This window comes from Bubalus kerabau, chromosome X (genome assembly GCF_029407905.1).
Source record: "Bubalus kerabau isolate K-KA32 ecotype Philippines breed swamp buffalo chromosome X, PCC_UOA_SB_1v2, whole genome shotgun sequence".
Taxonomy (NCBI): Eukaryota; Metazoa; Chordata; class Mammalia; order Artiodactyla; family Bovidae; genus Bubalus; species Bubalus kerabau.
Genome location: NC_073647.1, coordinates 157,969,658 through 157,995,342, shown reverse-complemented (window position 1 = coordinate 157,995,342; position 25,685 = coordinate 157,969,658). Strand labels below are relative to the sequence as shown.

Genomic DNA, 25,685 nt, shown 5'->3' with positions numbered 1-25,685 from the left:
TGCCACCATTGGAGGTTGGCTGCTCAGGAGGTGGAGAAGGAACAGGAGCAGAAGGAGGGGTGTGGGTGAGGGCACCAGCCAGGCGAGCGGGTCCAAGGGAATTGGGGGGCTAAGGAATTTGGGGCAGGGAGAGTTACAGGCTCCAACGGTACAGTGACAGCCGAGCCTGGGCATGGCTACACCTGTATGTGTGTCAGCAAATGGCTTGGTGAGACTCCTTTTGGCTCACATCTGAACAGAAGCTGTACCCTGGAGCAGAAAATGTATGTAACCAGTTACTAGAGGCCATTTGCCACAGTAACGTTCCCCGAGAGTTGTTATTGAAATTGTGGATTATCCGGGAATGTAGCAGAGACTTCGGGAGTCCTACAACCCATCCCAGTGAGTTTGAGCCCCTCCAGTTGTTTGCTCTAGTAAAGTGAAAAAGCAGGAAGTTGTTGACACGCCAGATGGAGGTGGAAGGGGCGACGTCCTCCTACAAAGTCAGTGCTCAATGATTCCAGTACATCCATGCCACCCCTTGTGAAGACAGGGAGCAGTTCAGAGACTCAGGGCTCTCTTGCTAAATGCACAGACACACGCACTTGCCCACGGAGAACGCATGCTACAGGGACTACAAATCCCATCATGCTGGCAGGTCTCAGGGCCCCTGCACCCTGAATACTCGGGCTCACACCAAAGAAGATCCAGGGTGGTCCTGGGGCACTCCTGCCTTCCTCTCGTCTCACTCTCCATGTGGCCCTTGCCATGGCCCAGACCTGCGAAGGACCTGAACACCTAAGCACATTAGTTGACCGGCAAAATCGTTGCAAAGGCACAAGCAGTCCCCCAAGATTGGTTGCTGGCCCAAAGCCTATCAACAGGGAAGCTGAGACACACGTGCACTGGGAGCCTTGTGATGTCACACCAGCGTAGTATGCTGGCAGGTGGGGGCCTACTTCCACAGCCTGACCTCAAATCCCCAGCAGGAACCAATCAAATGGAAGCTAAAGGCCTTTCCTTAGAGGGACACACCACTTGGAATTCTGGGCGCTGTGGCATCCGTGATCCAGTTGCCAGTCTTAGCTCAAGACTAAGTGGTGGGCAGTTCCACCAAATCTGTTTGCTTGAGCCACAGGGTGAATGTGCCAGACAAGCAAGTGGGACACCCCGGCCAGTTGGGAGGTAAAGGCAAGGAACCTGACCCTGATGCTGCAATCCTCCTCAAGCTTGAAACTGCCTCTGAGTCAGCGGGTGACTATGTGTGAGAAGGAAATGGCAACCCACTCCAGTGTTCTTGCCTGGAGAAACCCAGGGACAGGGGAGCCTGGTGGGCTGCCATCTGTGGGGTCGCACAGAGTTGAACACGACTGAAGCGACTTAGCAGCAGCAGTAGCTATATAAACTCCGGCTAAAGCCTAGCAAAGGCTCACTCTTTCTGGCCCCTTCTGATGTGTATTTTGATGAAGCATCCTCGCTGGCCACTGATTGAATGCCTTTCTTTTTTAGGCCAGGAATCCCAGAGCCTTTCACAGCTCATAAGCAACTTTTCAAATCCCGGGTACCACTGAATTGGAGTGGAATGAGTTGCTCGGTATCCTGCAGGAAAGGGAGTGTCAGAGATGGACCTAAATCACCTGCCATGTTCAACTCAACCTTTCTCCACCTACATACCAGGCTCCAGCCCCGGTTGGATCCAGGGATATCCTCAGGAGGATGGCATTGGCGATTGAAAGGATAGATAAAAGGAGAAAGAGACAGAGGGTTGATCTGACTGGTTTACATGGGAAACTAATAAAGTTCGTGACAACGAACTTGCTCTGACCACGGAGGCTGCAGGTGCCCTCTTGAATAGCTGAAGGTGCCCCACCTTAGGTACCTTCTCGAGTGGGTCTTAGAAGCCCAGGCAGATAAGTGGTCTCAGAGAGCCCTTATGCTCCATTCAGTCATCCTGAAGGAAGAACAGAGAAGAAAAGGAGAGAAAAGGAAGCAAGAACAACACGGGGAGACCAAGCCTGATGAGCAAGGCCTGTAGCTTTATTTCCAAAGGTAGCTTATATACCTTAAGTTGTGCATAGAGGATAATAGGGGGTGTAAAGTCATGCAAAGTCAGCAGTCTTTGATCCTTATCGAGACCAGGCTTTCTTTTCTGCAGACTTATCGTATACAAATGCTTTAGGTGATTTACATCATCTTCTGGCCAGAAGGCCTATTAACATTTTATGACTCTCTATTTCGATAAAGGTTAGTTAACCAGAAAACTTGTTTTTTCTAAGAGTAATTTTTCTAAAGTTTGGTGCCACTCTCCGAAAGCACTAGATAAAGTTGCATTCCTATAGGTCAAAGGTGCAGTGGGCTGTAGCAAGGAAAGAATTTATTACCTCAAGGGTCTAAAGTTGTTAACACCAAGGCCACTACTTATTTTTTCTATATACCAACTATATTAATTAATATACTCCAAAGGACACAATACAGGGGATGTGGAAACTTGGCAGCAAGCATTAGCTCAAAAATGAAATCTTCTACTAGTTCTATTCTAATAATTTCTAACTCCCCGAGAGGCTCTATACTATTTGAATATCTTAAGCTTCCCATGCCTCTCACAGTTGGGAGGCTGTAAACAACCATATGCGTAGCTGTAGGAGTCCGGATAAACCTGTCAGGCAAGTTAGAGAGCCATCTGAGGGGTTTGGATTGAAACACTCCTATTATGCCCAGGAGGCTAATTAAGTAGAGCTCTAAGTTGATTTTCTTCAAAGAAAGGTGGTCGGGGATAGCCCCCCCGTTAATGTCAGAGGAGTTGGTGAAAGTCGTAGAGTAGTAAAACAGATTCTGGTTTTGGGGTAGATGCTCAGGCAGGTCCAGGGGGCCCCTCGAGTCCTGACTTGCCTTTGCATATCAGGCCTCTCTGCATGACCTTTGTCATGGGTGGGAACTCCCATGCTGGCTCCCGGCACCTACCCCTGAAATCCAGGGAGCTTCCTCTTACCAGTGATGCTAATGATATACTCCTTAACAGTCACTTCATTCTGGAATTGCTGGTTGTTCCAAAAGAACAATATGATCTTGCAGCACTCAGTGGATACCTGAGTTCCTCCACTTGCCAGGACAAAGTGGAGGGGTGGTGAGCTGTGAAATCTCTTAACAGGAGAGCTGTCCTTTCCTCTTTGCAGGGATAAATCATGTTCCCTCCCCTTCACAGTCACCTCCCTTTCACATTGTGGTGTCCACAGCCTGACCTTCAAGTGTTTCCTGTAGCTAAGCATGTCTTCTTGGTCACTCATCCTGACTGTCACCTGGGGGTGGTTCACAAACTGCTTTAGGTCAAGGAGCCTCTAGATGCCAGAGGTGACAGGCCTGCATGACAAAAGCTAGCCTAAGGAGTAGTCCGGCATTGTCTGACTTCAATTTTCTACTAGCACTAGTCAGTTCCGCCAATCTAGACTGTATGAAGGCCCAACAAGCCCCAAGGTTGTGCATATCTAGGCACTATCACAAGGAGGTGCTGTTTCTAACAGGAAGGCCCTAAGCAGCATCTCAACCTTCTAAAAATTAGCTTATTTCTGGAAACAAACACTCCTAGCTACAAGTAACATAGCACTTAGGTATCCCAACCTCACCCCCAAATTCATTCAGCTTTTTGGAGAAGATCTGTGTAGCAGACAACCCTTTTCTCTGAAGAGTCCATCCCTGGTGCTAATGACAATTCTGATTAGGGACTGCTGCAAGGAACGACGAAGTATCAATTTGTGCTAACCAGAACAGCAAGGGCATCACCCATAAGATCAGGAACTGCATGACAGTAGTCAGTTCCCATAATCAATCAGACATGTTAAAAGTTCTAGGTCCCCTGTGGCACTCTGTGTCCCCTCTCTGCATCCACCAAGGGAGGGTTTGTTTCTGACTGCTCCTGACCTATGCCTGGCCTGTGTGTCCCGGGTAGTGGCATTTCAATTGTTTAAAATGTCAGGATCTGCAGTCTCAGTAGCACACCTTTTCCAAGGGAAAGTGTGTGTGTGTGTGTGTGTGTGTGTGTGTGCACACGCGTGCACGCGTGTGTATTTAACAAGAGAGCCCTGGGTCTCTGACCTGCTTCCTATCTCCACAAGGGGGCATGGGTGTGTCTGGAGCTGTCTGGCACTAATTTCCTATGAGGACAGGAGCCGTTTCCAGCTCCACCTTGCATGTGGACAACCTCCGGGTTTAACACTGCATGAGTCGGCACAACCACAAGGGCTCAGATTGACCGGGATTGGTTGTAGGATGGCCAGTCTCTCTGCTACTTTACCAGATAACCCACAATTCCAATAATAAGTCTCTGGAAATGCTACTCTGGCACACTGTCTCTAGTCACTGATGACATACATTCCCCGCCAAAGTGTTTGGCTTCTATTCAGATGTGAGCCAAAAGGAGCCTCCCATAGTCAATTGCTCAGACACAGGTATAGCGATTCCCAGGGTCTGCTGGCACTGTGTCTTTGGAGATTGCAACACCCGCAGCCCCCAACTCCCTGGCCCCCCCTTTGCCTGGCCAGTGCCCCCACCCCGACCCTTCCTCCTGCTCCTGTTTCTTCTCCTCCTCCTAAGCAGCTGACCCCTAAGAAGTGGCAGTAAGGATACAGCTTTGGGCCCGAAGCCAGGGATGCCCTGGATGATGGCACTTCTCTAATTCAAGGGACACTTTTCTCCTCTGATGGTCCTTCCTCTGGAGCCGAAGATAGGCTTTGGGGTCTTTCTCATTCACGGAGCTCAGCTCCATCTGCAGGGCTGCCAATGCCTCCATTGCCTCCAGTGGGGCCTGGCCACTTGAGGCTTCTGTCCTTGGATGTTCCTGGCCCTTCTCCTCTGACTTTTCCTCCCACTCCTGCGAGGACACCTTCTCCTGCCCCTCCTCCACCACCACTTCTGTTGGGAAGCGCAGTACAAAATAGCCGGTTGGAGGAAGTCCTTGGGAAAATGGCGAAAGGCGAGAAGTATCCCGGCTTTGTGTGCTGTGGGCAGAAAAACATCTCCTGCCTTTGCTTATGCCTGGCGCTAAGATTTAATAATAAATATTAAGGATGTTGCTTGAGAAAACGGGTTATGGGATAAGCACATGGGTCACTTAGAGCGTGCTGTCCTTGAAATATTTTTACTGATTAGGTGTTAACCCTGTACGCACTCTGCTCTTTGTTCCTGCTTCTATAAAAAGGCTTGACTGCAGAAATAAACTTGTCAGTCCTTGCAAGAAACTGTCCGAGTGTCATTCTTTCAGGTTCGTCGCTTCCAAGTCCTGGGGAGAAAAAAATCCCCAGCAGGTGGCACCCGAACAGGGACTTGAAAGGAAGGCTGAGCAAAGTGACGAGCCCCTGCAGAAAGATGGGACAACGTAGCAGTAAAATTCCTTTCATTTCTATAATGCATCATTTTTTGAAACAAAACGGTGTTAATGTTTCAGGAGATCAATTGAATGATTGCTATCATATACTATTGGAACATAATCCATGGTTCCCGGAGGAAGGGACGCTTGATCTTGATGTATGGAAAAGGGTTAAGAATAATGTTTTGCAAGCATATCGGCAGGGAGTTCACATTCCTCCTCAATGGTGGGTTACCTAGCCACTCATACAGGCTGTCATAGAACAAATTGAAGGACATAATGTTGATTTGGAGGTACAGACTATTCGGTCTTTGCATGAATAAGAGCTTGATGAACAAGACATGCAAGGTGCTTTGAAATGCAAGAATGTCATGCTCAATCAAACACAAACCCTGGAAAGACAACTTGACGATGTATCTATTAAGGATGTGCCAAAACCGAAACTGCTTAAGGCGGAAGTCATTTCGTTCAGTGGACAGCCCAAATCTGAGGCTTTTCCTTCTGCTCTGTCTGTAACTGCAGTTGCTAACCTTGCTCGTACTAACCGCTTCACTCCTCCTTGGGAGATGCCTGCTTGTGCTTTCACTTTCCCAATACAATTTGATCAACCCATCCAGGGTCAAAATTCTTGGGCTGGTGTAGATTTTGGCATGTTGTCTAACTTTAAGAAAGCATGTACTCTGTATGGACCTACTTCTCCTTACTGTATAGAATTTTTCAGAGGATGGGCTAACCATTGGATGCCATATGATTTTTTTCAAGTAGCAAAGATGGTTTTAAATCCTCAACAATTACTGCAGTGGCAAATGTGGGTTAATGATGAGGCCCGACAGCTGATGATTGACCAGCAATCTCATGGTAACCCTGCCAATTTAACTTATGATATACTGACTGGAACAGGGACTATGGCCGATGTAATGGTGCAATTAGCTAATATTACCCCTGAGATGTTACATTTCATTAAAGAAACTGCCTGCAGGGCATGGGCAAAGGTTGATAGCACTAACTCTGATGGTTCATTTGTTAAGATTATTCAAGGACATGAGGAGGAATATTCTCAATTTATAGGAAAATTAAAGGATGCAGTTGAGAAATCTATTAAGGATGTGACTTTACAAAATGTTATTTTAAAACAACTTGCTTTTGAAAATTCTAATAAGGAATGTCAATCCATGCTCAGACCAATTCAAGAGACTGGCTCTTTTTTTTTTTTTAATTTTATTTTTAAACTTTACAATATTGTATTAGTTTTGCCAAATATCGAAATGAATCCACCACAGGTATACATGTGTTCCCCATCCTGAACCCTCCTCCCTCCTCCCTCCCCATACCATCCCTCTGGGTCGTCCCAGTGCACCAGCCCCAAGCATCCAGTATCGTGCATCGAACCTGGACTGGCAACTCGTTTCATACATGATATTATACATGTTTCAATGCCATTCTCCCAAATCTTCCCACCCTCTCCCTCTCCAACAGAGTCCATAAGACTGTTCTATACATCAGTGTCTCTTTCACTGTCTCGTACACAAGGTTATTGTTACCATCTTTCTAAATTCCATATATATGTGTTAGTATACTGTATTGGTGTTTTTCTTTCTGGCTTACTTCACTCTGTATAATAGGCTCCAGTTTCAACCACCTCATTAGAACTGATTCAAATGTATTCTTTTTAATGGCTGAGTAATACTCCATTGTGTATATGTACCATAGCTTTCTTATCCATTCATCTGCTGATGGACATCCAGGTTGCTTCCATGTCCTGGCTATTATAAACAGTGCTGCGATGAACACTGGGGTACATGTGTCTCCTTCCCTTCTGGTTTCCTCAGTGTGTATGCCCAGCAGTGGGATTGCTGGATCATAAGGCAGTTCTATTTCCAGTTTTTTAAGGAATCTCCACACTGTTATCCATAGTGGCTTAACTAGTTTGCATTCCCACCAACAGTGTAAGAGAGCTGACTGGCTCTCTTATGGAATATTTGAAAGCATGTAGGGATAACGGATCTATGTCCCATAGAACAAAATTGGCAACATTGGAAACCTTTAATGTACAGAAAGCTGCTAATACCAAATGTTTTAACTGTGGGAAGCCCAGCCATATGAAAAAACAATGTTGCATGCCAACACAGGCCAGAAAAAATACTACTTCTAATAAGAAGAGACCCCGAGGAGTATGTCCAAGATGTAAAAAGGGGTTCCATTGGCTGAATGAATGTCATTCTAAATTTGTTAAGGATGGAAACACCTCGAACCCCGATGCACAACAAAAACAACAGGGAAACTGATAAAGGGGCCGTCCCCTAGCCCTGCTACAAAAGGACCACCTAACATTATGACGCTACAAGCAGCTACAGTGCTTGCATTGATATACCTAGTCCTTATGATATGGAACTAATAGAATTATACAACCCCCACAAAATTCCCACTGGATATTATGGCCCGATTGCACCCGGGACAATGGGACTGATTTGGGGATGTAATAGCTGCACAATGAGAGGTTTAGTGGTATTGACCAATGTTATGGATGAAGATTATGAAGGGGAAATACATGTTATGGTAAATGTTGTGAAAATGGGAAATGTATACTTACAAAAAGGGGAACATTTTGCACGATTATTACTTTTGCCATATGTCAAACCAATGAAGGCATCTGATAAAGTTCGGCAGGGAGGCTTTGGCAGTACCAACCTTACTGCTGCACTATCCACCTTATTAAAGGAACATCAGAAACCCATGCTTACTTTACACATACGGGGAAAAAATTTCACAGGCATGTTAAATACCGGAACTAACATTTCAATCATTAGAGCTGCAGAATAGCCCCTTGATTGGGGTAAGGTTATGGCTCCTTCTAGACTATTAGGAGTGGATAAAACCGATGCCACACAAACTTTTGTCAATGCATCCTATTTACAAATGTATGGCCCTGATCAAATTGTAACTTATCTTAAACCATATATTACTAATATCCCTATCAATTTATGGGGACGGGATTTTCTTGAACAAACGAAAGCCACAATGTCTTTAAATGAACCTTTTTAATGGGGGCCATTGAATTAACACCACTGCCTCTCGATTGGGAATCTGATACCCCAATATGGACACCTCAATGGCCCCTAACTAAAGAAAAATTGGCAGCTCTTACGCAATTAATAAATGAACAATTACAAAAAGCTCATATAGAACCTTCATTTTCCCCATGGAATTCCCCTGTTTTTGTAATAAAAAAGAAATCAAGAAAATGGTGAATGTTGATAGATTTAAGAAATGTTAATAATACCATGTTACCTATGGGGCCCTTACAACCCGGATTGCCCTCCCCTTCTATGGTACCAAAACGATGGTCTGTAGTTATTATTGACTTACAAGACTGCTTTTTTACTATACCTCTGCACCGTTAAGATAGAAAACGTTTTGCCTTTTCAGTTCCTTCTATAAATCACATGGCTCCTGTTAAAAGATTTCAATGGAAGGTGCTACCTCAGGGAATGATGAACTCTTCTACCATTTGCCAATATCTCATATGTGTTTTATTACAACCCATTAGAGATAAATATCCTACTGCATTTATAATTCATTACATGGATGATATACTTCTTTCTATGGAATCTGAACTCTGTTTGCAACAGTTATACAATGAAGTTACTACTACTCTTCAAAATCATGGCCTGCTTGTTGTGCCAGATAAAATTCAATGGAAAGCACCCTTTAATTATTTAGGACATGTTATGGAAGAATCTAAAATCAAACCTCAAAAAACTCAAATTTCTATGCAGTCTCTATGCACGCTGAGTGATTTTCAAAAATTGCTAGGAGATATTAATTGGCTGCGGCCATCTGTCAGCATCCCCACCTATGCCTTACAAAATCTATTTAAAATTTTAGAGGGATCCCCTGACCCTAATAGCCCTAGGCAGCTAACAAAAGAGGCCAAAAAAGAACTGGCCTTAATGGAGAAACGCATTCAACAATCTTTTTCAACTCAGCTAGATTATGATCAACCAATTTCTTTATATATATTCCCCACTGAACATTCGCCCACTGCAATTATAACTCAGCATAGCCCAATAGAATGGGTATATTTACACACTAAACAGTCTAAAAAAATTATATATCAAGAAAATAGGGCACTTAATTGTGTCAGGAAGAAGCCATATACAAACTTTGACTGGATTTGATCCATATGCAATACACGTTCCCTTGACAAAAAAGGAATTGCAAATTGCCTTACAATATAACTTGACCATGCAAATGGCATTAAGTGATTTTCAGAATGTTATCTCATTTCATCTGCCAAAAGGAAAATTGTGAGACTTTCTACAATGTACTAAATTCATTGTAACTAACATCATTGCATCCCAGCCTATTTCCAATGCACCCACCTATTTCATTGATGGCAACAAGAAAGGCATAGCAGGAATTGTCGGCCCTGATATCAAAGAGAAATTACCCACTACCTATTCTTCAATACAAAGAGTTGAACTGTATGCTTTATATGCTCTTTTGTCGCTTCAACCATTATCCTGCAACATATATACTGATTCCAAATACCTTGCTTCCCTTTTTCCTGATTTTGTTACCACCTTTTTATACAACCTAGATGAAGAATTATATATTCTCTTTTCACAGACTCAAACTTTAATTTGCTCATGTATGGAACCTTTCTTTATTGCACATATACGTGCTCATTCAGGTTTACCTGGCCCTCTGGTTGCAAGAAACGATGCTGTTGACAGGCTCATAGCTCCCATTTTTACGTCTGCCAATGACGAACATGCTAATCTTCATACCAATGCTAACAGATTGCACTCTAACTACCATATTCCTCTCACTGAAGTGCAGCATCTTATTAAAACCTATGATGTCTGCACCCCTCTGTACTTATGAACTACGATTTCAGGAATTAATCCCCAGGGGCAACAGCCTAACTCCCTTTGGCAATCTGATTTCACTAACTGCTCCTTAGGAAAGTTTTCTTTGCTTTTTGTCTCAATTGATACATTTTCAGGCTTTATCTGGGCAATACCTATCTCTTCAGAATCCAATAAACATGCCATTTCCACACTCCTACTCACCTTCCCCATTATGGGGATTCCTTCTGTCTTGAAAACAGACAATAGACCTGCATTCACCTCACATTCATTTCATTCATTTTTATCAGAATGGAACATAACACACATTACAGGAATACCCTATAATCCTCAGGGTCAAGCCATTATTGAAAAAGCCCACCACACCCTAAAAACTCATTTATTAAAACAGAAAGGGGGACTATGGAAGAGGAGATACACTTCTTATCCTATGAACCCTCAATTATTATTATCTTTAACTCTTTATTCCCTAAATTTTTAAAACTTAACAAAAAATAATTCTGATACTCGTGCAGATAGACATTTTGCAGAAGACAAAAAGAGCAAATTAGAAATCAATACACCAATATGGTATAAGCAATTTAATCAGTGGCTACCAGGAATCTTACAACTCCTAGGCAAGGGTTATGGTCTTGTCATTGCAGATGGAGAGGAAATCTGGGTTCCCCTTCACCATGTCCATTACTGAGAGGAACCCCGAGACCAGACTCCCTCGGGAAGTGATGTAGTTGACACGAAGGGTCTCATCAATGACCCTGGAGGAGCCAATGAGTAAACGCCATTGTCTGAATCCTTACCTGACATGGGATCAAGTGAAAAACATGACTCGTCAGGCTGAGCAGACACTGAAGAGTACTGGAACTCCTATGACTCCAGATAAGCTGTTTCTGGCAATGTTAGCTGTTCTTTCCTGTTCCTCTGGGGTAAGTGCAGAATATATTTATTGGGAATACATACCCAACCCACCACTTCTCTCCATAGTGGATTGGGTAGATAAAGCCCCTATGATCTTACTAATGATAGCATGCATTTTCCAAGTCCCTGGTCCATAAAGCGACCAATTCATGAAGAAGATGAGGGAAAACCAATCAACATTTCCGTGGGATTCAAAACCTTGCCTATCTGTTTCGGATCTCATCCCCTTTGCATGACTATCTTCCCACAGTGGTGGGCATACTCTGCCAATAATGGGACTGCTTTGCATCTGGGAATGTTTGCTACGACATCTTTCTTACTTAATGGCTCTGAGCGACATTATCCAGGCCAGACAGCCAACTATTCGAACTCGCTTTTTCAACCAGAGGAACCTTCATGTCATACTGTATCTTGGAGAAGAAAACAGGAGATACAACCGTTACATTGGTCTGATTGTCGAGGCCAATTTGGGAAAGTTTCTATAATTCAGCAAGATCATACTAATCATACATTTAAATTTGTCAACTGGGGACCTCATGGGTTGTTTGTAAACTGTTCTGAAGAGCAGGAGGAATATCATAATTGCTCCTGGTTTAATAGATAAAGCATTGGAGGCTTTCCTAAGTCTAAGACAAGTTTCTGGACTGATAAGGACATATTGCTGAATTAGTATAACGGGGGCTTATCACCCCCACGACCCAGGATTGTCGTCCCCATTGTGGGGCCAGAGCAATGGCACATTTGGAAAATTCCAGCAGCCTTAGAGCACTTCACTAGTGTTTATGGGACTGTGGGTATGTTTCGTCCTTCTAATTATACCTTCCTATACAATAGTACTGGTTATATTCAATCATGTGTTCACCTTCCGTACTTGTTTATTGTAGGGCATTTTGATATTGACTTATCAGCCAAGATTGTCAATTGTACTGCATGTGCATTGTATACCTGCCTTAATCACACCATTTCATATCACAATGCTAGCATTGCGCTAGTTAAACAAAGATCTGAGTTATGGCTTCCTGTAAATTTAACTGAGCCTTGGACTGATTCTGTATTTCTTTCTGTATTGTTGAAAACTGGACTTAGGTGATCTAAGCGCATCATTGGGTGGATTATTGCAGGCATCTTAAGCCTTATCTCCATTGTGACTGTAGGAACTTTGTCTGGTATGGCTTTACATAATTCTATACAAAATCATGATTTTATCACTGCTTGGCTCAAAGACTCTCATGATCTTTGGACTCGACAAGCTCAAATAGATCAGCAATTACAAACACGAATTAATGAGTTACAAACTGTGGTTATCCACTTAGGAGATCAAGTGCAGCAACTGACTTTCCAAACACGTATATGTTGTCACTGGAATTTTACTTCTTTTTGTCTGACTAACATGCCCTATAATAGCACTGAATATCCTTGGGATAAAGTTAAAGTGCATTTGCAAGATCTCACAGATAACTCAAGTTTAGACATCAATTTGTTGAAACAACAAGTTGCTAATTTTCAAGTTAAAGTACCTAAGGAATTGTACAGCACTCAATTTTATGATACTTTAACCAAAACCCTATCGTCTCTAGACCCTCAAACTTGGTTTTCAGGAAGCAACATTTTTATATATGTATTAATCACCCTGCTTTTTCTGTCATTGTGTATAGGATACAGATGTCTCTACTCAAGACTCCGTGCCTCCTACAATAGAGTCCAACTAGCAGCTGCCATGCTTAAATTAAAAACAAAAGGAGGATATGTTGGGAAGCACAGTACAAAATAGCCGGTTGGAGGAAGTCCTTGGGAAAATGGCGAAAGGCCAGAAGTACCCCGGCTTTGTGTGCTGCAGACAGAAAAACATCTCCTGCCTTTGGTTGTGCCCGGCGCCAAGATTTCATAATAAATATTAAGGATGTTGCTTGAGAAAACGGGTTATGGGATAAGCACATGGGTCACTTAGAGCACGCTGTCCTTGAAATATTTTTACTGATTAGGTGTTAACCATGTATGCGCTCTGCTGGCTATATACTCTAAGCTCTTTGTTCCTGCTTCTATAAAAAGGCTTGACTGCAGAAATAAACTTGTCAGTCCTTGCAAGAGACTGTCCGAATGTCATTCTTTCAGGTTCGTCACTTCCAAGTCCTGGGGAGAAAATCCCCAGCAACTTCAACCTCCTCAATGATGTCTTCCACCAGCAACTGGAACTCTTGCCCAATTCCCAACACCTCTCCCTCCTCCAGGGCCTCACCTTCCTCCACCACCTCCCTGCCTCCTGATAAGGGCGGCCTCCTCGCCTGGTGTGCCACCTGGTCCGTGAACATCCCCAGATGGCTGCATCATGCCAGCGGGTCCAGAGCCCCTGAGCCTTGAAGACCTGGGCTCACAACTAAGCAGATTCAGGTTGGTCCTGGGGTGCTCCTGCCTTCCTCTGGTCTTACTCTTCATGTGGCCCTGGCATTGGCCCAGAGCTGCAAAGGAGCTAGACACCAAAGCACAGCGGGTTCCCACATCCTCAGTCAGTTCAGTTCAGTTGCTCAGTAGTGGCTGACTCTTTGTGACTCCATGAACCACAGCACGCCAGGCCTCCCTGTCCATCAACAACTCCCGTAGTCCACCCAAACCCATGTCCATTGAGTCGGTGGTGCCATCCAACCATCTCATCCTGTTTTCCCCTTCTCCTCTTGCCCTCAATCTTTCCCAGCATCAGGGTCTTTTCAAATGAGTCAGCTCTTCGCATCAGGTGGCCAAAGTATTGGAGTTGCAGCTTCAACATCAATCCTACCAATGAACATCCAGGACTTATCTCCTTTAGGATGGACTGGTTGGATCTCCTTGCAGTCCAATGGACTCTCAAGAGTCTTCTCCAACACCACAGCTCAAAAGCATCAACTTTTTGGCGCTCAGCTTTCTTTATAGTCCAACTCCCACATCCATACACATCCAGCCTCAGTCACTCCCCTCCAATTGGTTTCTTGCCTACAGCCTATGAGCAGGGAATGTAAGACACGCTTGTTCCCACAGCCTTGTGACATCATACACGTGTAATATGTTGGAGAGAGGGGACTGACTTCTATACCCTGACCTCCAGACCCTATCGGGTACCAATGAAATGAATCCTAAAGGCCTTTCCTCACAGGACCACACCCCTTGGAATAATGGGCACTCTGGCAGCGGTGACCCAGCTGACAAACTCGGCTCAAGACAAAGCTATGGCTGAGTCCTCGGAATCCATTTGCATGAACAACAGTGTAGAAGATCCTGACGAGCGAGTGAGACAGCAGGGCCAGTAACAGCCAAATCAAGGAACCTGAACCTGATGCTTCAACCCTCCTCAAGCCTGAAATTGCCTCTGGGGCAGCAGGCAACTACTTGTGCTCTGGAGTCCACACAGGTGAGACAGGGTTCCTGGGTACCTCAGGGACAGAGGTGCTCACCTTGGATCCAAACTGCAAGCCCTGGGCAGGACGTGGGGGTGGGGAGGTCAGGTGCTGCAGAGTCCATCCCAAAACTTGTGCATTAGGCTAGAGCAGTGTCGGGAATGCAGCCAATCTCTGAGGAAGGAGTACACCACTTCCCTTGGCTCCCTGCCTGGCCCTCACATGGCACCCCCTAACCAAAACTTCCTGGAACACCTGGCCCAACATCTGTCAGCTCCAGGCATAGGGACACAAATGGAAACAGGGAACACAGGTGTTTAAGTAGCTGAAGTACCAGTGGCTCACATAAATACAGAGATTTCCTTATTTCTTAGGAAAATAGGAAAATCTCCATTCTGATCTTCAGATGTGAAATATAGAGAATTCCAACTTCCATGAAGGAAGATTAGTGCCTAGATTTTGATACAGGACATACAGAGAATTTCATAGGGGAAAATCGTTGTCTAGATATAGATGAGAATACAAAGAATTCCATATTTCATGGGGGAAAATCGTTGTCTTGATATAAATGAGAAATAGAAAGAATTCCACATTTCATGAAGAAACAGTGGTGGCCAGAATTTCATTTTTGAAATAGAGCTAATCCCAAATTCATATTGCTTCCCCATATCTTAATTGCATTCTTCATGTCAGTAAAACTTAACTGATATGTTCATATAGGATGTATACAATTTCACAATTCAGCCAGGAACATGTAGGCTCAGCTTTAATATGTGAAATATCTAGAATTCCATATTCAGGAAGGAAAAACTGTGTGTATATATATCCATATGTGAAACATACAAGATTCAGTATATGATGAATGAAATATACAAGTAGATTTTTAAACATGAAACAGATTTCTTATTTCATATTTTCTAAAGTGAAATATAGAATATTACATATTTCATGCAGGAAAATCATCATTCAGGTTTTCATAAGCATGAAGCAGGGCATCCAAAGCGAGTGCCCTGGAACAACCTAGAAGAATAGGGTAAGGAAGGATGTGGGAGGGGCTTGACGATGGATGGGACACATTGATACCTATGACTCATTAATGTTGATATATGGCAGAAATAATCACAATATTGTATAGCATTTATCCTCAGATTAAAATGAAAAATAAATACATTTTGAAAGAAAACATAAAACAAGGGACTCTACTCAGTGATCTATGGTGACCTAAATGGGAAAGAAATCCAAAAATGAAGTGATATATGTACAGATGAAATTGGTTCAGCTTGACTGACTTACAACAATAACATGTTTAAAAATATGACAAATCAACTGTACTTCCAACAGTGAATAAATAAATGGTTCCCCTGCTGGCAATATATATGTCCTTGAGGACATTATGCTAGGTAAAATACTAGGTTAGCAGAAGACAAAAATTTTATAATCACATGACATTGTTAAAATACCTGAGTTATAGAAACAGAGTGGAACGTGGTTTCTGAGCTAGTGGAAATGGACCATGATGATCCAGGTTACCAACTTTTGGTCATAGGTTAAATAATCTCTTCAAGGAAGACTGTAATAGAAGCAGGATGGACATGGAATGGCAGCCCTTAGGACAAGAACACAAGTGAAGTTTGAAGTCCAACTCCACCAACAGTCAGCCTCTCAGCAGAGTGTAGTGAAAGTCTCTGGCCTTGGGCTGGGTAGTGAGCAGCAGAGTTTCTGAACCGGCTGGGTCTTGCGGAGGCTTAGAGTCCTTGCGTGAGCCACTCACTGACATGACATGTTTCAAAGCACTAGCCAATGTGTCCCATCCCCACATTCATGACCTAATGGTTGTGGCAATTTGCATGGGTCACTGTTTGTGGGACCCAGTGCCCTATTTGGCTAAACTGAGGAGACTGAAGCCCAGCTGCATACCAGGCACCTGTACCCTCATTGAAGATGGCGGGGTTTGGTATGGGGATCTTGGTAAGTGGAGGGCACAGAACTGAGAGTTGCCTCCTCAGCTGGGACTGGGCACTGGTGGGAGGACCAAGAATGGGTGCTAGATGAATGCACCCAGACAGGGTAGCCAGCCTGCACAGGGACACCATCCTCCTAAGCAGGACCTTGCAAGGTGAAAGTCAAACTTGGGTCCTTTCCTTTCAGGATAGGGAATAATATTTGTTTCTATGGAGGTTTACAGGAGCACCATTACCTGACCCTGACTTTACCTCAAGAACAAAGGATCTACAGGAAGAAGTTTGAAACAGCTAATCACACTCTTCCCTCACCTTTCCTATAAGTGGGCTTTGCTGAAAGCTTTTGGGAAGTTAGCCTTTTTTAAAGGTGTAAGCCACCCGATTCCTTTCATGCCCTGCAATAAAAAATCCCTCAGTTTTAAACGCCGATGTTCTGACATTGCTTAGCTTAACTATGTTGGGCACATGGGTATTTGGTAACAGTAGCACCTTATCTCAAGTCTTTGGAGGGTAGCAGACTATCTGAGAGAATGCCTCATTCCAAAACCAGATTCTCTCATCAAAGTATGAGAATGTGTTTTATCCTTCTTCTGTAATAAAGCAAACTAGGAAAGGCTGATGGTCACCTCAATTACCAAGTGACTTTAGGACAAACTGAAACAAACTGAAAAATGTTGTCATCAGGTCTTATTTAAAGACTACTTATTATTTTGAAAATTCTGTAATGAACTGAGATGCTAGGATACACATATACAGTATACCTTTTGTCTTTATGATTTTTAGTAGTTTCCATATCATGAGCATCACATTATGGTTTAATATTCATTCAAAAACAAAAATGTTTTCCTTCCCTTATGTCTTTGTGGTGAGGATTTCTGGGTTGGTAAGAAATTTTGATTTTTTGTTTCACCTACATTACCCCTGGACAACCCATTTTTCTTAACCAGCTGCTTTCTGGGTTGGGGATACCTGGTTACTGGGGTGAACCTGGGAAACAGATGCATATATAGCAGTACCAAGTGGAAAGAAGAAAATCAATAGAATGCAATAAATTGTGTTCTCTCCAAATTTGTATGTTGAAGCTCTAACTCTCTGTACTTTAGTCAAACTGTGAGTAAATTATAATTTCTTTCTGACCCTATTTGGAAATAGGACCTTTAGATAGGTAGTTGGGTTAATACGATTGGCACTTTGTAAGAAAAGGAGATCGGTCAGAGACAACACAGAAACATGACTATGTGGAGACGAAGCCAGAAAATGGCCACTAAAAATCCAAAAGAGGTCTCAGATGAAAACAAATCAGCTGACTCTTTAGTTACTGGCTTGATCCTCAGAAGTTTGGAAAACATTTATTGAAGCTCCCTGGTATGGGACACTTTGTTATGGCAGCTTTAGCAAAACAATTTATGCATCTCTCTTGAAAAGAATCTGTCAATTCCAAAAGTATCCACCTTTTCTTACATAGATTTTCAGGGAATGGAAACTGGAAAAGAATTCTCCTACCCATCAACTGATAATCCTCACAAAGTCCTAGTGCTCCCTAAGAGTTTTCATTCTTTGTTTAGAGATTCAGCTGGGTTAGAACTTATTCCTACTTCATGGGTAAAGGTGACATAGGAAACATTAAAATGAGCATAATTTACAGGAAATGGTAGAAGAAAATAAGCACAAAGGAAAGCAGCCTGACCTTGTGGAAAAGATACAGGCCTCTCCGTTTATCCTTCCCACACATCTTTTTTAAATCCTGGGGAGAAAAAGGGTAGTGACCAAGGCATTGCTGCCTACTGCTTTGGGGAAGTCACAAAAGTGTGAAGTTGTGGTAACCATGCCAACCTACACCTTCCCTAACCCAGACACTAAGCTGCAGTAGCCATGGGGCAGCCTAGAGGATAACAAACCCTCCAAAACCGTTGCAGCCACCTGGGCCTCTCCACAAGACAGTTGACCAGGCGTGTTTGTGTCACCATTTCCATGGCAGAATTTGTAGTGTATGGCCGCCACTCTTATCACCAGCCCTCTCGATTCCTGAGAACCCCAGGAGACCACCATTCTAGCTTGCAATCTACATATCCTAAAAATATAGGGATACAACCCCAATCCAAACTGAAGGTCTCCAACCCATGGAGATGCACGTGGTCCTCAACCACACCAAGGGCTGTTGTGAGCAGCAAAACCACAACTCCAGGCAAGCTCACCGTTAACACCTGCAGCCATGCCAGACACATATCCCCAGGATTGATAGAGAGGGTAGATGTTAAGTCCTCTACCAACTAGAGAAACAAAACCTCTTGACCTTCTTTCTTAGCCAAGAATAAAAGACAGAGTCTGTTCTCCATCACATCATACCCAAGACATGCATAACTGAGAATATTTGGAGGCAACAGTACCAGGTACAGGACACCTTGGAGAAGAGGTACAACCAAAGTGAAGTAATATAAAAGCCTTTAGTGCCAGTTTCAGAGAGAAAATGTTCATCTCCTGGCTGACACATTCGATGTGATTCAAATCACTAACATTCAACTTAGCCAGAAGGTAGTGCAGGTTCCCTCTATGGAACTTAATCAAGAAGTTTCCGTTCAGGCCACTCTGCAGGCTCACATTTCCATTCCTCAAATGTTTTCATTCAATCAGCAGACAGTTCAAAATATGGACAATGTACATGCATTCTTGGAAGATGACGAAGACTGCAAGAACAAAGAACCTTTCCAGGGCAAGTGACAGAGAGTGCTACAGGTTGGTGATTAGAAGGAGGAAGATGGAGAGGAGAATCAAACAGAGATTTCAGGGCTAGGACCTGGCTTTCTGAGCTGGTGGGAGCAGCTCTAGACCTTCCTGCAGACCACAGGGACACTTTTCAATATTTAATAAGCTAATGTGATTCTGGCCTCAATGAGCTTTTGCAATCTTAACCCTGGGAATACTATACTAGACCAAGTGCAGTGCCACCACTTAGAAATTCAGGAGATATTATTTGGGGGAGGGTGGGTCTTGTGGGAGACTTCTCTATCTGATTTGTTCCAACAAATCTTACTTAATAGCATACTTAATCAAGCTGGAGCCAGAATTCACATATATATCCCATTCTCCTAGAAATATTTCAATTCAGTTCTCTTCAGTCGGTCAATCATGTCAAATCTTTGTGACCCCATGGCCTGCAACATACCAGGCTTCCCTATTCATCACCAACCCCTGGAGTTGCTCAAACTCATGTCTATTGAGCCAGTACTGCCATCCAACCAACTCATTCTCTGCCATCCCCTTCTCGTCCTGCCTTGAATCTATACCAGGCATCAGGGTCTTTTCCAATGAATCTGATCTTTGCATCAGGTGGCTAAAATTTGGAGCTTCAGCTTCAGTCCATCCAATGAATATTCAGGGCTGACCTCCTTTAGGATTGACTGGTTTGATCTTCTTGCAATCCAGTTCACTTTAGTCACTCAGTCGAGTCTGACGCTTTGTGACCCCATGGAGGGAGCACACAGGCCTCCCTGTCCACCACCAAATCCCAGAGTCCATCTAAACTAATGTCCATTGAGTCGGTGATGTCACCCAACTATCTCATCCACTTTCCTCCTACAAAGTGAAAGACAGAAAGTGAAGTCACTAAGTAATGTTTGACTCTTTGCGAACACATGGACTGTAGCCCACCAGGCTCCTCCATACACGGAATTTTCCAGGCAAGAGTACTGGAGTGGATTGCCATTTCCTTCTGCAGGGGATCTTCCTGAACCAGGGATTGAACCCAGGTCTCCTGCATTGCAGGGAGACGGTTTACCTTCTGAGCCACCAGGGAACTCCACAAGGTGGACTTAAAGCTCCTTGAAGACCATTCAATCCTGGGGCACATACCAGAAAACTTCCATCCGACCTCATTTTCTCAGTGTTCACTTAGCTCACCTCAGTTTTGTAGTTTCCAGTCTGAAACCCCTGTCTTCAGGCTGTGAGAACGCACTGAATACGTTTGCCCTTGCTCCACTTGGGGTTGTCTTTTGTCATTTTGAAGACTCGCAGTGGTATGCTCCAGGGCCCCTGAGCACTCCTATATATATTCCTCTTGAGGGGGCCACACCCTTATGATTTATGAGCTCAGCAAATAACTTCCCCAGCCAATGGTGGCCCTGGGTGAGCCTTGGCATCACAAAGCCCGATCCTGACAATTCTAGGGGAGGACAGGGAGAAATTCAGAGGGTTTGGTGGGATAAAAGAGGCATTTTAAATGCCCCTGAGGAGACCTCGAAACTCATCTGCCATCTTCATCTCTAACTCCCCACTGATGTGTCACATGGCAGGGGTAGTGTGTCTCCTCCAAACCTGGCTTCACAGCCACCGTATTCAGGCTTTCATTCTGTTATCTCTCACCTTTCACCATTATCTAGTTTCGAATATCTTGCCCAAAATCCCTCCTTGATAATTAGTCTGTATTTAAGTGTCTGTGGAAATGAGGATCATTCCACTTTCCTCCTACAACATGAAAGAAAGAAAGTCAAGTCACTCAGTCGTGTCAGACTCTTTGTGACCCCATGGACTGTAGCCACCAGGCTCCCTTGTCCATAGAATGTTCCAGGCAAGAGTAGTGGAATGGATTGCCGTTTCCTACTCCAGGAGATTTTCCTGACCCAGGGATCTAGCCCGGGTCTCCTGCATTGCAGGCAGATGCTTTACCTTCTGAGCCACCAGGGAATCCCACAAGGTGGTCTTAGAGCACCTGGAAAACCACTTAATGCTGGGTCACCTACCAGAAAACTTCCATCCCACCTCCTTTTCTCAGTGTTCAGGTAGCATGCCTCAGTTTTCTAGTTTCCAGTCTGAAACCCCCATCTTCAGGCTGTGAGAATGCTCTGAATACCCTTGCCCTTGCTCCACTTGCAGTTGTCTTTTGCCATTTTGAAGACCTGTAGTGGTCTGCTCCATATCCCCTGAGCATACCTATATAGACCTCCTCCGCAGGCGGCCCCACCCTTATGCTTTATGAAATCAGCAAGTCACTTCCCCAGTTCACTGTGGCCCTGGCTGAGCCTTGTCATCACACAGCCCCATCCTGACACCTCAATGTGGGGGCAATGCAGAGAAATTCAGATGGTTTGGGGGGATAAAAGAGGCATTTTACATGCCCCTTATAAGCACTCGAAACTCACCTGCCATCCTCATCTCTCTAACTCTACACCGATGTGTCACATGGCAAAGGTAGTGTGTCTCCTCAAACCTGGCTTCAGTTCAGTTCAGTCGCTCAGTCATGTCCGACTCTTTGCGACCCCATGAATCACAGCACGCCAGGCCTCCCTGTCCATCACCAACTCCCAGAGTTCACCCAGACTCACGTCCATCGAGTCAATGATGCCATCCAGCCATCTCATCCTCTGTCATCCCCCTTCTCCTCCTGCCCCCAATCCCTCCCAGCATCAGAGTCTTTTCCAATGAGTCAACTTTTCGCATGAGGTGGCCAAAGTACTGGAGTTTCAGCTTTAGCATCATTCCTTCCAAAGAAATCCCAGGGCTGATCTCCTTCAGAATGGACTGGTTGGATCTCCTTGCAGTCCAAGGGACTCTCAAGAGTCTTCTCCAACACCACAGATCAAAAGCATCAATTCTTCGGCGCTCCGCCTTCTTCACAGTCCAACTCTCACATCCATGCGTGACCACAGGAAAAACCATAGCCTTGACTAGACGAACCTTTGTCAGCAAAGTAATGTCTCTGCTTTTGAATATGCTATCTAGGTTGGTCATAACTTTCCTTCCAAGGAATAAGCGTCTTTTAATTTCATGGCTGCAGTCACCATCTGCAGTGATTTTGGAGCCCAAAAAAATAAACACTGTTTCTCCATCTATTTGCCATGAAGTGATGGGACAGGATGCCATGATCTTCGTTTTCTGAATGTTGAGCTTTAAGCCAGCTTTTTTACTCTCCACTTTCACTTTCATCAAGAGGCTTTTGAGTTCCTCTTCACTTTCTGCCATAAGGGTGGTGTCATCTGCATATTTGAGGTTATTGATATTTCTCCTGGCAATCTTGATTCCAGCTTGTGTTTCTTCCAGTCCAGCGTTTCTCATGATGTACTCTGCATATAAGTTAAATAAGCAGGGTGACAATATCCAGCCTTGATGTACTCCTTTTCCTATTTGGAACCAGTCTGTTGTGCCATGTCCAGTTCTAACTGTTGCTTCCTGAGCTGCATATAGGTTTCTCAAGAGGCAGGTCAGGTGGCCTGGGATTCCCATCTCTTTCAGAATTTTCCAGAGTTTATTGTGATCCACACAGTCAAAGGCTTTGGCATAGTCAATTAAGCAGAAATAGATGTTTTTCTGGAACTCTCTTGCTTTTTCCATGATCCAGCGGATGTTGGCAATTTGATCCCTGGTTCCTCTGCCTTTTCTAAAACCAGCTTGAACATCTGGAAGTTCAAGGTTCATGTATTGCTGAAGCCTGGCTTGGAGAATTTTGAGCATTACTTTACTAGCATGTGAGATGAGTGCAATTGTGCAGTAGTTTGAGCACTCTTTGGCATTACCTTTCTTTGGGATTGGAATGAAAACTGACCTTTTCCAGTCCTGTGGCCACTGATGAGATTTCCAAATTTGCTGACATATTGAGTGCAGCACATTTACAGCATCATCTTTTAGAATTTGAAATAGCTCAACTGGAATTCCATCGCCTCCACTAGCTTTGTTCATAGTGATGCTTCCTAAGGCCCACCTGACTTCACATTCCAGGATGTCTGGCTCTAGGTGAGTGGGAGTGATTACACCTTCATGATTATCTGGGTCGTGAAGATCTTTTTTGTACAGATTTTCTGTGTATTCTTGCCACCTCTTCTTAACATCCTCTGCTTCTGTTAGGCCAGGGAATGGCAAACCACTTCAGTATTCTTGCCTCGAGAACCCCATGAACAGTATGAAAAGGCAAAAAGATACAACATTGAGAGATGAATTCCCCAGGTCAGTAGGTACCCAATATGCTACTGGAGATCAGTGGAGAAATAATTCCAGAAAGAATGAAGGGATGGCCACAATATTCATGGAGGGAATTTTCCAGATTTTCCAGGGTCAGTGTTAATTTAAAAGTGTTTTACTCGGTTCTTCTCATGGAAATTTTATCATTTGATAACTGGCATCAATTCATCATAGTCTTCCACACATACGGGTGGAATGAAAAACTCGCTCATCAGATGACATACGCTGGGCAAAAAGCTGGTTCTAGTATGATTAAGGAACTCGCTAGGTGATTCAGTGACCAAAAGGATAAATAGCATCCTCAAAGGATGTTTACAGAAATGCATTATGAAAGCAGAGATATAGCACACATGCCTGCATTTACAGTAGTTAGCACAAACTGAGTCAGTCTCGTGTCAATGCCTCTCTGGTCCATCTTCATCTCTCCCATAAAATACCACACTGCCCTTCACACTGCAGTTTCCCTGTGCCCAAGCTGGTGCCTTTTGTTCCTTTCTCTGATCATCACCAAGGTGATCTTTCTAAAGCAAGAATCTGAGAATGTCACTACCCAGCCTAAAATTTACGTCTCAGGATAGTCTAAAACCTTTAGCCAGGTAAGCATTCATTCATTACCAGGCTCTTTCTTCTCTCTGTAGCCTCATCAAGATACTTCTATCTATATCATATGTCTTGTAGTCAACTGAAGGCACTAGATTATCCCGTGCCTGTACCAAACTGCCACATCTACCTGGAATGCCCCTCCTCTTTTAATTTTTCCCTGCATGACCAACACCCTCATTTATTAAGACTGGGCTCAAATACCTCATCTACTATGAGGCCTTTCCTGGGTGGTCCCATCAACTAACTGTTAACCATTTTTAACTCACTGCTACCACATTACAAGTCGTCGATCATATCAATTCTGAATCCTTCACTACTATATTAGTTCACCGTCTCCATCTGTGAAGAGTTCCCCCTGATGGTAGGCAGAAACAACCAGCATCCTGAGGTGGCTGCAATTAGACAGGGATCTTCCTTTGGGTACCGTAACTTGAAAAGCTTTTGGCACCAGCTGAGTGGAGAGGGCATGACTTTCCATTATAAATCCCTTTACTACCCAGGCAAGAGAAAGTATTCATAAAATGGCAATTAGAAGATAAATCTGCTTATAAGTTTAAAAGGTACTTAATAAATGAGAGAAGGGATCGTAGGATGAATAAAGAATGGAGGAGGAGAGGGGGACCCACATCACTGAAGATTTATGGTTGAACAACGAAAAATTCAGAACCCTGAAGTCAGCCAGGCACAGAATAACATTTCAGCAGGGAGGTGATTTTTGGATTTTTCGCCTTTCTTTTTTTTTCTAAATGTTAAATACACTTTGGTATTTGCTGTACATTATTCTAAGATTGCTTATTTATTCTTCTGTCTTCCCCAAGACATCCACCCCCTGTGAATTTAGAGCCCACAAGCCTCCCAGGAAGGAGTGTGTACTCTTTCTTGTGCTTTATTCATGGAGAAGCCTGCAAGGGCTGCAGAAACACACAGCAGCTGAGCATCCGCCAGACTGCTCCTCGGCAACAGAGGCATCATCATTTATGACTGGATGGCGAACGTGGTCTTTTGGCCAATTTTCAATCTTACTAAATTATTACTATAGCCAATTTGAAATAATTTCCAAGCACAAACAGAGAATGAGTTTTCAGCTTGCCAGTCAAGCCAATAATCACGAGTACCCAAGATGGGCTTTTGCAGTCAAATTTCTCAGTTGACGGAGGCCGTGGGAAGCAAGATTTGGGGAGCAGGCCTATTCACGAATCCTGACTTGGTCACATCTAGCTCATGAGCCACAGTCTCATGAGCCACAGTCTCATGAGCAGTCATTTAACATCCTTGAGCTTTAATTTTCTTATCTCTTAAAATGATGATACAAATATTTATTTCACAGAGGTGGCAGGACAATTCACAGAGTAACATTACAATAAATACCACCTTCCCCTTCTTATGGTATCTTATTTGAGGGCTGGAGTTGAAGATGAAAACGGTTAATCTACATCCGTTGTTAGCCTAGTTGACTATGAAAGACTTTCAGAAGAAAACATTAGTCCCTCTTATTGTTACAGGGTGATGTTGACAGACAATCTAAGGGCCAATTCTCAGGCTGCTTCTTCTACAGGTCACAATACTCAGAGTGGATGCCATACCCACAATCCCTCCTTGAGGAAGCAGCCAAAGGGGCCTGTTAAACATAGGCTGTCTGCTTGGCAACAAAACTCTTCTGAATGTGACTACAGCTATATTCCTA

The 25,685-nt window shown here is 43.8% G+C and overlaps 1 pseudogene; it reads right to left on the bottom strand.

Moving 5' to 3' along the window:
• Nucleotides 1–1,921: 1,921 nt before the first annotated feature.
• LOC129640247 (testis-specific Y-encoded protein 1-like) lies at nucleotides 1,922–13,452 on the bottom strand (annotated as a pseudogene).
• Between the last annotated feature and the right edge of the window lie 12,233 nt (nucleotides 13,453–25,685).